The 14,058-nt window shown below is 40.8% G+C and overlaps 1 protein-coding gene across 1 annotated transcript in view; it reads left to right on the top strand.

Moving 5' to 3' along the window:
• The first annotated feature begins 4,783 nt into the window (after nucleotides 1-4,783).
• The window catches only part of LOC134215691 (uncharacterized), a 350,826-nt gene continuing 341,551 nt past the window's right edge, over nucleotides 4,784-14,058 (top strand). Inside the window, exon 1 of the mRNA XM_062694820.1 lies at nucleotides 4,784-5,215. The gene's annotated coding sequence lies outside the window, so the exon portion shown is untranslated. The remainder of the gene's footprint in view (nucleotides 5,216-14,058) is intronic.

Here is a 14,058-nt window from a genome sequence, read left to right as displayed (position 1 = left end):
ACGAAAGTCCATCACCTTGTCTTAGTCCCCGGCGCGATTCGAACGAACTGGAGTGTTCGCCCGAAATCTTCACTCAGTTTTGCACACCATCCATCGTTGCTTTGATCAGTCTGGTAAGCTTCCCAGGAAAGCTGTTCTCGTCCATTATTTTCCAAAGCTCTACGCGGTCTATATTGTCGTATGCCGCTTTGAAATCAACGAACAGATGGTGCGTTGGGACCTGGTATTCACGGCATTTTTGAAGGATTTGCCGTACAGTAAAGATCTGGTCCGTTGTCGAGCGGCCGTCAACGAAGCCGGCTTGATAACTTCCGGCGAACTCATTCACTAATGGTGACAGACGACGGAAGATGATCTGGGATATCACTTTGTAGGCGGCATTAAGGATGGTGATCGCTCGAAAGTTCTCACGCTCCAGCTTGTCGCCTTTCTTGTAGATGGGGCATATAACTCCTTCCTTCCACTCCTCCGGTAGCTGTTCAGTTTCCCAGATTCTGACTATCAATTTGTGCAGGCAAGTGGCTAGCTTTTCCGGGCCCATCTTGATGAGCTCAGCTCCGATACCATCCTTACCAGCTGCTTTATTGGTCTTTAGCTGTTGGATGGCATCCTTAACTTCCCTCAAGGTGGAGGCTGGTTGGCTTCCATCGTCCGCTGAACTGACGTAGTTATCTCCTCCGCTGCCTTGACTTTCACTGCCTGTACTCTCAGTGCCATTCAAATGTTCCTCGTAGTGCTGCTTCCACCTTTCGATCACCACACGTTCGTCCGTCAAGATGCTCCCATCCTTATCCCGGCACATTTCGGCCCGCGGCACGAAGCTTTTGCGGGATGCGTTGAGTTTCTGATAGAACTTGCGTGTTTCTTGAGAACGGCACAGCTGTTCCATCTCCTCGCACTCCGCTTCTTCCAGGCGGCGTTTCTTCTCCTGAAAAAGGCGGGTTTGCTGTCTCCGCTTTCGTCTATAACGTTCCACGTTCTGCCGGGTACCTTGCTGCAGCGCGACCGCCCGCTGTCGCAGAATCTGTCTGCACTCTTCGTCGAACCAATCGTTCCGTCGACTTCGTCCCACATATCCGACGTTGTTCTCCGCTGCGTCGTTAATGGCTGCTTTAACTGTATTCCAGCAGTCCTCAAGAGGGGCTCCATCGAGCTCACCATCTTCCGGCAACGCTGCCTCGAGATACTGCGCGTATGCAGGTACATCAGGTTGCTTCAGTCGCTCTAGGTCGTACCGCGGCGGTCGTCGGTACCGAACATTGTTGATGACGGATAGTTTTGGGCACAGTTTAACCATCACCAGTTGGTGGTCAGAGTCGATGTTAGCGCCGCGATATGTCTTGACGTCGATAATGTCGGAGAAGTGCCGTCCATCAATCAGAACGTGGTCGATTTGTGATTCTGTCTGCAGTGGTGATCTCCAGGTGTACCGATATGGGAGGCTGTGTTGGAAGTAGGTGCTGCGAATGGCCATATTCTTGGAGGCGGCGAAATCAATTAGTCGTAGGCCGTTTTCGTTCGTCAACCGGTGGGCGCTGAATTTCCCAATAGTCGGTCTAAACTCCTCCTCTTGGTCAACCTGAGCGTTCAAATCTCCTATGATGATTTTGACGTCGTGGCTTGGGCAGCTGTCGTACTCACGCTCCAGCTGCGCGTAGAATGCGTCCTTATCATCATCAGTGCTTCCGGAGTGTGGGCTATCGACGTTGATTATGCTGAAGTCGAAGAAACGGCCTTTGATCCTCAACCTGCACGTTCTTTAATTGATCGGCCACCACCAGATCACGCGCCTTCGCCCATCACTATGAAAGCTGTTCCCAGCTCGTGTGTGTTGCCGCAGTAGTAGATGGTAGATGGTAGATGGTATGATTACCTCTAAACGTTCGCACCATTGATCCCTTCCAACAAACCTGCAGCGCTACGAAGCCGAATCCACGGTCCTTGAGCACATCGGCGAGTATGCGTGTGCTACCGATGAAGTTGAGAGATTTGCAGTTCCACGAACCGAGTTTCCAATCGCTAGTCCCTTTTCGTCGCAGTGGTCTTCGCCGATGGTTCCGATCCGTACTCTCTTGTTGATTGTTCGTTGCTTGTTCGTTGCTAAGGACCGCGAGATGGAGTCTATTTTATTCCTTCAGGTACGCGAAGTACCAATGGTACGCTTTACCCAGCATTTGCCGTGCCAACGCGCACTTGGAGTTCTCGAAAGGAAAGTGCTGCGTACCATCTATGGTGGGGTGCAGATGGCGGACGGTACGTGGAGGAGGCGAATGAACCACGAGTTGCATCAGCTGTTGGGAGAACCATCCATCGTACACACCTCGAAAATCGGACGACTGCGGTGGGCCGGGTACGTGGCCAGAATGTCGGACAGTAACCCGGTGAAAATGGTTCTCGACAACGATCCGACGGGCACAAGAAGGCGAGGTGTGCAGCGGGCAAGGTGGATCGGTCAGGTGAAAGATGACTTGCGGACCCTCCGTAAACTACGTGGTTGGCGACGTGTAGCCATGGATCGAGCCGAATGGAGAAGACTCTTATATACCGCACAGGCCACTTCGGCCTTAGCCTGAATAAATAAATAAATATTCCAGGGTGTTTGGAGATCTAAGCAGTGATAATGACCTGCAAAACATGTATTTCACATATTTAAGCCATTAATCTTCAAAACAGAGTATAAAATATTGCAGGATGTTGTGAAAATATTTTCGGCCTCCTACATGTATGAAGCCGCCCCATAGTGCCGCATTTGGAGCTTATTAAAAGATTTTTTTGATGAGGTATTGCCTCCCAAAACAGTTCTTTACCTTGACAACTTGTGAAAAAAGTCTCTCACGGTATGCTACATATCGTATATGTATACAGAGATGATAAATGAGAGACTTTTTTCATTCTCTTTTGGATTCAGTCTCTGATTTCAACCGATGGCGTGGGTAGTGTGTCTGTTGCGGTTTTGCTGAAAATCATCGTGTGACTGTCGCCAAGTTCATCAGCAAAAAGGTAAATGTTCTCAAAATTGTGGTAAATCATCGAGTGTCCTTTGTTGGCAGCAGACGAAATATTCCTCGGACACAGTGTTGGGAAAAACTCAAATTCTCAAATCTCACCCACGATTCAAATCAAGCGCGAGTCAAAGCCAACCAGACTCATGGCCCAGATTAACCGAGATTATTGAGATCTCGGCTCTAGGTGTTTATTTACAGTTACCAACATCAACAGCAGGGACAGCAGGGACTATATCCAAGGGCTTGACGATCCCTGTACAGGCCAACTGCGAGTTATGGTGCCTGCCAAGGATGTGGTGGAGTTCGACAGTGGGCTATGTTGAACTTCTATGAAAAGATGTATGTATCTGCAAGCAGGCTCCGCCAAAGCGACCGTGTGCCGCTCAAATCATTAATTAGTGTACTACCCCTGGTGGGGGCATCCATCAATTCAGCTGTTATTGGTCGACGGTACAGCAGCAGTGCCTTTCTCTGCTTTGTTCTCTCCGAGACAGCTATGTTGGTTGCGACGAGGCGGACGCATGGAGAAAACAGAACTGTGCAATAAAAAATCCTATTCGACTAGATGCTGATGTCATATTAGAAATTTGGAGACAGTACTCGTCGATAGAAAATCCTTCCGCACGCGATGGCATATGAGCAAATCAAACCACCTTCCTTTTGCCAGTGGAGATATATCAGCTTCCACAATGATATTCTTCCCAACCCCTTCATACGGGAGTTTGGCAGAAGGAAGGTCGTACGATATGTACCATAACAAATATTGCCCTCCGCTCGCGTTCAAATCGACTTTATCGGATCGATCAGGTAGAAGACGTGGTTGGTGACGTGCAGCCGTGGACTGAGCTGAATGGAGAACACTTTTATGCACTGCACATGCCACTCCGGCCTTAGTCTGAAACCAATAAAATAAATGAATAATACAACAATAATTATTGTTAACGTCAATGGCACCAATTTTCCCATTGCACAGAACATATATATTAATTTTAACTGTTATTTCATAAATGCAAGCATTAGAAATTGGAAAAAGTAATAATTAAATCAAACATCGATAAGTTTAAGAAAGAAACAGCAGTTTTCTATCATTATTAAGAACAAACTATTATGTGAAGCCGCTAATTATATACATGTGTACGAACCATATAATCAATAGATAGTAACAACAATAAACAGCGCATACCTCCATCCTATTGAATATCACAATCTTTTGCCACCACCCATCTCTCCAATGCAGCGATGTGCTGATTTTTCTCCATTCACAGTTCATGCCGGCGAAACCAAAGCTCGAAGTTGGATTTTACCATGCCATGATTGTATTTCCTTATTTGTTTTCCCGCACATTTTCAATGTTGCAGCGCCGCGCGCCGTCGTGATTCTGTCTGCCTTCGGTATAGTTAGGTCGCCACAACTCACGATAACTTCGACATGCTCTCATTCGGTTGCACTCCTCCTGGCAGAGCGGTGGCGGTGGTAAAATGGGCGACGGGAGTAACGCTTGTCTGTGTACTTACCACGACCGATTCCAGCCGATGATGATGGAACCAATGACGATGATGATGATGGGGGATACGACAACTACAGACACCTACAAGGACTCCAACGGCCAGGAGGACCGCCGAAGTCTGGAGCGCCAGACGGGACGCGAGTCCTGCCGTTCCTATAAATGTGTGCAGTAAACTGACTGCGGCTCAACTACTCTGTTGTAGCTCATGTAATGCAGTACTATTCGAGGTGCAGCGCAGTGAGTACGTTCGTTCTCCCCGGTTGGCCTTTGGAGCCTTTGTAGGGGCTCAACACTTTGTGCTACTTTGCGCCTGCCATCTCTATACACACAGGTATAGATGGCCTTTGGGCGGTGTTGGTCGGCGGTCCAGGGCGACAATGTAATGCAGATAGGCCAGAAGCGGTTGTTCGGGTGTTGTGTGCGATATCATAGCAGGCAGTGCGACGTTGGCGACGTTGGTTTAGAACTCAGAGAAGGATAAAGTTCGCGAAGGCTTAGACAGAGAATGGCACTCCAGCAGCCTAGCAGTGTACCAAGTGAAAAATTTGCAATTCATAACGTGATGTCACAACCGTCGGGAATTACAAATCGCGCCGGCGACGTCATGTGAGATTTTCTGGGTCATCATTGAAATGTTGCAAATTTGGACATTCGTTGAAAACTGTCGAAATAGTTTCGCATGGAATTCGATTAGCTACCAATGGTAATATGCAGCTGTATGTCAGGGGTTGGCAGTCGAACGGGGTGGGTCCGGAGAGTCCATTTCGTGAAGTGAACAAAATCTGCCAGCAGATTGAAGCAAAAAATCGTAACGAAGAAAATGGATGAATAATTAAATTTAGCAAAACCATCAGCTTTGGGGGAGTGGGTTGCAGTCGAAACTGAGTCCCATGAAAAAAATCCCAGTTTGTTTTGTGTATGCCGGAAAGAAGCTGCCAGTGAAGAGATACAGTGCCACACACATAGTTCCCACTTAGCACGTGCCATCCGTGCCAGAAGTCAACGAGTGGAACAGAAACAGTTATGGAATGTGCGACGGACAGCCTGGTGTGTGGTGCATGCCATTAGATCATCCCTTTAGCTATGCGGGGTTCGTGTGCAGCAAAAAGTAAAAAGTCACAGTCAGTCTTGTCGGCAGAAATTTCGGAAGTTGAAACGGTGGGTGTGAGTGTTTTGCGTTAATCACCCACATGGGAATATCATAGATAAGGCCTTAGAGGCATGTTCTGACTTACAATAACTGCGTTTTCGTGGTTGTGTAATTATTCTATGCGTAGTGCTAGGCAGTGTTGAATACGAATATTTTGCGTTTTTTTCATTAGGATAATGAAAATTTAACAAAATGAAGCAAAATGATTTGCAAGTTGATAATGAGAATGAATTATTTACGGATATCTTCTATTTTGGGGAGGGGGGGTGTATTAAAATTTTCTCTAAATTTTGCAATCACATATAAGTTTTCCTTAAAGTTGCTAAAACAAGGAGCCAGTGGAGATATATCAGCTTCCACACTGATATTCTTCCCTCCCCCTTCATACGGGAGCTTGGCAGAAGGAAGGTCGTGTGATATGTGCCATCACAAATATTGCCCTCCGCTCGCTTTCAAATCGACTTCTATAAAAACATTCTTCATGCCTGCCGTATCCTAACGGAACTATCAATTCTATACTTTCGCCTCTAATTCTATCATGAACATGTACGTCCAAGTTTGGAAGATGATATTAGCATTTCCATATCAAGGAAATGATAGTTGAAGTTTTCAAAGTGTAAAACGACTTTCGCATAGAAATTCAAAAACTTTAAAAAAATATATAAAAGCTGCAATATTTCTAGAACTTTTAAATAATATTTTTTATCTTTATACTATGCTAGGGAAATATACAATGAACGATATTTTGTGTATTGTGCAAATGACGTGCCAAATAGAAGTAGGTCGCGATGAGAAACGGACGCGGAAAATTTTTATCCATTTTGAAAGTTTTTTTTCATTATGAATCCCTTTTGGAAAGTTTTCGGTTTAGACCGAACCGCACCAGACGAAATCAGAAGAAAATTGTCGAAGATTCCGCAAACGTTCCATAGTTTCAAGATTCAAGATAGGCAATAAGATTCTTCTTTCTAAGCTCATCAAATTTTTGGCGCTCTAAGTCAAAACCACACATTCCATTTCGTTCCATTGATGTCAACCCACCATTTTGAAACCCAAGAGTGTTTTTGTCGCCAAAAAACAACAGAGAAAGTAGGCTCGTAAATAGTGATCTGTGAAATTGTGGCACAAATTAACGGGTAGAAAATCCGAAACTAGTTACCGGTCGAACAATTATACCCACCATAATCAATGAACGATTTTCTACATATGGCAGAAAGATATATTCAATTCATGGGTAGTCAAAATCATACCTATTGAATGCATAGAGTGAACGTACCCAACATTTGCCAGTTGTTTTGTATACAACGTGAGCAGAAAAGTGGAACAACGTCATTCGTCTACCTCCTCCAGTGTTTGAAGTTCTCACAGCATCCACGTAACGACCAGTGATGTAATTTCTATTAGGACCTCAAGTTGCTCCACTTCTTCTTTCAAAGTCGTCATCATTAATCGTTTTTGGATTGCTTGACGCTTTCCATCTATTTTACTGATACATATTCTTTTTGACCAGGCATAGCTCGACTTACTTCATCATCTTCAAAATATTGAACTACTATTTCTTTTGTCTCATATGTTAATACTAGTATTTTTGGCTGAATGACAGTTATTCTACAATTGCTTTGCCTCTTTTACTGCATTTCTATTGGTTTTGAAAATGATATCCAGAATAGACCACGAACTTGGCAGCATCGTCAAAATCAATGTTTTTTCTTTCCTTGTCGTGTCTGGATTCGAGAAACTTTCCTTCATATTTATTATTACCTCGTCGTAGTCTGTATTTTCCACATCCTCAGGTCCTAATTCGAAAAGGTTCCTTCGCACAGTTTCGTTTATTTCATGGAATTTTTCCTCCGTGTAATAAGTAGTTTTTTTTGTTGAGGCGAAACCACTGCGTCCACTAATTGAACTTTTGTGGTGAATAAATAGTTCATCTTCCTCCATTTAATTGGATTCACTTTTGTCCCAGCTATGTCTTCGTTGGAGCGTTCGATGTTGACCTTTTGGTCAACTCGTCTTCCGATTGATTTGTTGAAACAGATTTCGCAGATGGTACGGTGGCAAGGCTCTCTGCACTTGATACTTCTGGTAATATACAACTGAATGCATTTGAAGCTTTGATGACTGAAAAAAAAAGCTTTATTATAGCTGTAGATCCCAAGTCCCGATCTCAAGGACAGTTTGGATGACTCAGAATATTTCAAAACTATCTTATGATATCTGTTGCCCTCCCAGAAGCTGTAATGGATGTAACTGAATGCATTTTGAAGCTTTGAGGACTGAAAAAAGGCTTCATTGTAGCTGTAGATCTCAAGTCCCGATCTCAAGGATAGTTTGGATGGCCTAGGACGTCCAAGGAAGATTAAAAATGGTTTGTTGTATATCACGGTAGCTCTACGGATACGTTTGAATAAAAATCTTATTTAAAAACAGATTCACTTTTGTCCCAGCTATGTCTTCGTTGGAGCGTTCGATGTTGACCTTTTGGTCAACTCGTCTTCCGATTGATTTGTTGAAACAGATTTCACAGATGGTACGGTGGCAAGGCTCTCTGCACTTGATACTTCTGATAATACCTCAGTTATCGGTACATCTGGCAATGCCTCAGTTGTTGACGTTTTTGAACTTCCTGCTCTATCGATGATATACATATTGATGTGCAAATGCGTAAATTTGTATTATTTTGCATTATAGGCCATATTGGAGAAATCAAGACAAAATTTTCAAAACGACTTATCTGCTTTTGTAAACAAAGATTCTAACGACGATTTAACGAATCTGATAGCTCTCCCACGCAAACCAACATCATGAACAGGTAGCGGAACCCTTCACCTACCCATTGATGGTATTGGTTTGCGCGGGAGAGCTATCAGATTCATCAAATCGTCGTTTGAATCTTTGTTTACAAAAGCAGATAAGTCGTTTTGAAAATTTTGTCTTGAAATGTTATATTTAAAAAAAAATAAATCGATTTTTCAAAAAATCGACGGAGACTTCCAAGCATATTGAAAGGAAGCTTCCGAGCTGCTTGGAAGAACATAGCAAACAGTTTTGAAAATTCAACAGCTCTTCCTAATCTTGAATCTTGAATGTACTCCAGGTTGAGAAACTGCTGCTATAGACCCTCTAGGTTATTCAAATGCTCAAGATTCCCAAGATTTATGCGTTATCCAGAGTCTGACAATTCAACTCGACTTTTTTCAGACCTTTAGAATGCCTATTTTCATAAATAATCACGGAAATTACTTCGATTTTCAAAATTATTCAAACATGAATTCGACAAGTTCAGTAGATCCTCTAGACTGTCGTAGTTCTCTGTACAGATTTTCTAGACATTCCATTTCGTTCCATGTCGTCCATGTCAACCCACCATTTTGCAGCCCAAGAGTGTTTTTGTCGCCAAAAAACAACAGAGAAAGTAGGCTCGTAGATAGTGATCTGTGAAATTGTGGCACAAATTAACGGGTAGAAAATCCGAAACTAGTTACCGGCCGAACAATTATACCCACCATAATCAATGAACGATTTTCTACATATGGCAGAAAGATATATTCAATTCATGGGTAGTCAAAATCATACATATTGAATGCATAGAGTGACGTACCCAACATTTGCCAGTTGTTTTGTATAAAACGTGAGCAGGAAAGTGGAACAACGTCATTCGTCTCCCTCCTCCAGTGTTTGAAGTGACGACCAGCGATGTAATTTCTATTAGGACCTCAAGTTGCTCCACTTCTTCTTTCAAAGTCGTCATCATTAATCGTTTTTGGATTGCTTGACGCTTTCCATCTTTTTTACTGATACATAATCTCTTTGACTAATAGCTCGACTTACTTCATTATCTTCAAAATTTTGAACTACTATTACTTTTGTCTCATCTTTTAATGCAGTATTTTTGGCTGAATGACAGTTATTCTACAATTGTTTTGCGTCTTTTACTGCATTTCTATTGGTTTTGAACTCATTCCTGCTCTACCGATGATATACATATTGCTCGTTTGCCAACGTTTAGACGGCAGGACGTGCAAATGCGTAAATTTTAATTCAATGTGGACATTGGAGCATAACCAGTCGCTCACTTTCGGTGCGATTTTGAACACTTTTTTCCTGCAACGGCATACAGCAGTTGAGATAGCGACTACTCATGTTGTTCGTTAAATTTTAATAAACAAAATCACTTTTAAGTTTTTACTGACTAGTTTGGTGTCGTTTGCTTGACCGAAGAAGAAAAATACTATAAGATCTTTAACAACCATAGTGGTAGTATTTTTTTTTGCTTTTTCGTGGGCATGGCCGTGGTATGTACCTATCATGCATTTGTTGTTGAAGTTACTCGCTTCCTCCCGATCTAAGTCTATTCTCTAATAGGTATTTTTTTAGCAGGTAAACTATAGACGTTTATTTCGCAGCCTTTGTCTTAAAAATCAGATTTCTTATATGTTTCTTATTATCAACAGGCTTTCAACACTAGTGTTATTAGTTACTAGTTATTAAAAGAAAATTTTTAACCAGTCACGTACAATACAAATTATGACAGTATCAATACTTTTGAACACAGGATCGCGTCTAAGTTTCAGATATATGCTATGAATAATTAAATCAAAATACCATGAAAACAACTTGTTTAAATCACAAAAAGCAATATTTGCAATATTTGCAATATTTCTAGAACTTTTAAATAATATTTTTTATCTTTATACTATGCTAGGGAAATATACAATGAACGATATTTTGTGTATTGTGCAAATGACGTGCCAAATAGAAGTAGGTCGCGATGAGAAACGAACGCGGAAAATTTTCAACCGTCATTTTTAATATTTTTAATATTTTTTATCTTTATACTATGCTAGGGAAATATACAATGAACGATATTTTGTGTATTGTGCAAATGACGTGCCAAATAGAAGTAGGTCGCGATGAGAAACGAACGCGGAAAATTTTCAACCGTCATTTTTATCCATTTTGAAAGTTTTTTTTCATTATGAATCCCTTTTGGAAAGTTTTCGGTTTAGACCGGTTTTTTCGGTTTAGACAGAAGAAAATTGTCGAAGATTCCGCAAACGTTCCATAGTTTCAAGATTCAAGATAGGCAACAAGATTCTTCTTTCTAAACTCATCAAATTTTTGGCGCTCTAAGTCAAAACCACACATTCCATTTCGTTCCATTGATGTCAACCCACCATTTTGAAACCCAAGAGTGTTTTTGTCCCCAAAAAACAACATGAATGACAGTTATTCTACAATTGCTTTGCCTCTTTTACTGCATTTCTATTGGTTTTGAATTAATCAATGATATCCAGAATAGACCACGAACTTGGCAGCATTGTCAAAATCAATGTTTTTTCTTTCCTTGTCGTGTCTGGATTCGAGAAACTTTCCTTCATATTTATTATTACCTCGTCGTAGTCTGTATTTTCCACATCCTCAGGTCCTAATTCGAAAAGGTTCCTTCGCACAGTTTCGTTTATTTCATGGAATTTTTCCTCCGTGTAATAAATAGTTTTTTTGTTGAGGCGAAACCACTGCGTCCACTAATTGAACTTTTGTGGTGAATAAATAGTTCATCTTCCTCCATTTAATTGGATTCACTTTTGTCCCAGCTATGTCTTCGTTGGAGCGTTCGATGTTGACCTTTTGGTCAACTCGTCTTCCGATTGATTTGTTGAAACAGATTTCGCAAATGGTACGGTGGCAAGGCTCTCTGCACTTGATACTTCTGGTAATATACAATTGAATGCATTTGAAGCTTTGAATCTTTGTTTACAAAAGCAGATAAGTCGTTTTGAAAATTTTGTCTTGAAATGTTATATTAAAAAAAAAATAAATCGATTTTTCAAAAAATCGACGGAGACTTCCAAGCATATTGAAAGGAAGCTTCCGAGCTGCTTGGAAGAACATAGCAAACAGTTTTGAAAATTCAACAGCTCTTCCTAATCTTGAATCTTGAATGTACCTCAGGTTGAGAAACTGCTGCTCTAGACCCTCTAGGTTGTTCAAATGCTCAAGATTCCCAAGATTTATGCGTTATCCAGAGTCTGACAATTCAACTCGACTTTTTTCAGACCTTTAGAATGCCTATTTTCATAAATAATCACGGAAATTACTTCGATTTTCAAAATTATTCAAACATGAATTCGACAAGTTCAGTAGATCCTCTAGACTGTCGTAGTTCTCTGTACAGATTTTCTAGACATTCCATTTCGTTCCATTGATGTCAACCCACCATTTTGCAGCCCAAGAGTGTTTTTGTCGCCAAAAAACAACAGAGAATGTAGGCTCGTAGATAGTGATCTGTGAAATTGTGGCACAAATTAACGGGTAGAAAATCCGAAACTAGTTACCGGCCGAACAATCATACCCACCATAATCAATGAACGATTTTCTACATATGGTAGAAAGATATAATCAATTCATGGGTAGTCAAAATCATACATATTGAATGCATAGAGTGACGTACCCGACATTTGCCAGTTGTTTTGTATAAAACGTGAGCAGAAAAGTGGAACAAAGTCATTCGTCTCCCTCCTCCAGTGTTTGAAGTGACGACCAGCGATGTAATTTCTATTAGGACCTCAAGTTGCTCCACTTCTTCTTTCAAAGTCGTCATCATTAATCGTTTTTGGATTGCTTGACGCTTTCCATCTTTTTTACTGATACATAATCTCTTTGACTAATAGCTCGACTTACTTCATTATCTTCAAAATTTTGAACTACTATTTCTTTTGTCTCATCTTTTAATGCAGTATTTTTGGCTGAATGACAGTTATTCTACAATTGTTTTGCCTCTTTTACTGCATTTCTATTGGTTTTGAACTCATTCCTGCTCTACCGATGATATACATATTGCTCGTTTGCCAACGTTTAGACGGCATGACGTGCAAATGCGTAAATTTGAATTCAATGTGGACATTGGAGCATAACCAGTCGCTCACTTTCGGTGCGATTTTGAACACTTTTTTCCTGCAAACGGCATACAGCAGTTGAGAAAGCGACTACTCATGTTGTTCGTTAAATTTTAATAAACAAAATCATTTCTAAGTTTTTACTGACTAGTTTGGTGTCGTTTGCTTGACCGAAGAAGAAAAATACTATAAGATCTTTAACAACCATAGTGGTAGTATTTTTTTTTGCTTTTTCGTGGGCATGGCCGTGGTATGTACCTATCATGTATTTGTTGTTGTTGAAGTTACTCGCTTCCTCCCGATCTAAGTCTATTCTCTAAGAGGTAATTTTTTTGCAGGTAAACTATAGACGTTTATTTTGCAGCCTTTCTCTTAAAAATAAGATTTCTTATATGTTTCTTATTATCAACAGGCTTTCAACACTAGTGTTATTAGTTACTAGTTATTAAAAGAAAATTTTTAACCAGTCACGTACAATACAAATTATGACAGTATCAATACTTTTGAACACAGGATCGCGTCTAAGTTTCAGATATATGCTATGAATAATTAAATCAAAATACCATGAAAACAACTTGTTTAAATCACAAAAAGCAAAAGATATTTTAGTTACTAGATAAAGATTGTCGCTGTCGTCGCTGTCCGTAACATCTTTTGCTGGCGAGGATAGGGGAGCTAAATGTCAAAGAAGGAAAATTCATACGATTTGACAGCTTGGTACCCAGCATGTTCCGGACAGCAGAACAAAGGGAACCGAAGCGACAATCTTTATCTAGTAACTAAAATATCTTTTCAAAAAGCCCTTAACAATACAATCAGCAATGCATCAAACTACGATTCTCAAAATAATTTACACGGAATTTTTTTATTAAGTTAGTCGTTAGTTGAAAAGTTAGTCGTGACTCAATATGAAGATTTGATATCGAAAAATGACGATTTAGATGAAATTGAAGGTCGCTCAGGATCGACTACATGCCTCAGTTCTGAAACAAAATCATTGGCATAGCTCTACTTATGTCGTCTTGTAAAAATCTATAACTTTCTGCTTAGTGGTTTCATTTATTCCACTTCGAGCTTGAGTGGTGCAGAGAATGGTTACTTGTAGAAGATTGTGGATCATCGTATTCGCTGTTTTGTTTTTGTTTGTATGGAGTTGACTCTTTTTTGTTTATTCACAGCGAAGCTTTGGCAGATATATTCCAAAGCTTTTTAAACATCTACCTGGCGTCCCTTGTGAGGCCTAAATACTTCAATGAGTTGCCTATAATTAGGCTGACCAGATCACTTTGCTGAAAAAACGGGACAATTCACTTGCGAAACGGAACATGTAAAAAAAAACCTTTTGACAAAATTCCAAAGGGGGACAACGGATTTTTTTTCATATGGAGTTTGGCAAGTATAACCCTCTTTTTTGGCGCATAAATTTATACTCCAATGTCAAAATGCTCATATACTATTATAAATTGTGGTGGTATTTGTAAAAATTTGTATTGTTTA

The sequence above is a fragment of the Armigeres subalbatus genome, chromosome 2 (genome assembly GCF_024139115.2).
Source record: "Armigeres subalbatus isolate Guangzhou_Male chromosome 2, GZ_Asu_2, whole genome shotgun sequence".
Lineage (NCBI taxonomy): Eukaryota > Metazoa > Arthropoda > Insecta > Diptera > Culicidae > Armigeres > Armigeres subalbatus.
This window is presented reverse-complemented; position numbering and strand designations above follow the sequence as displayed.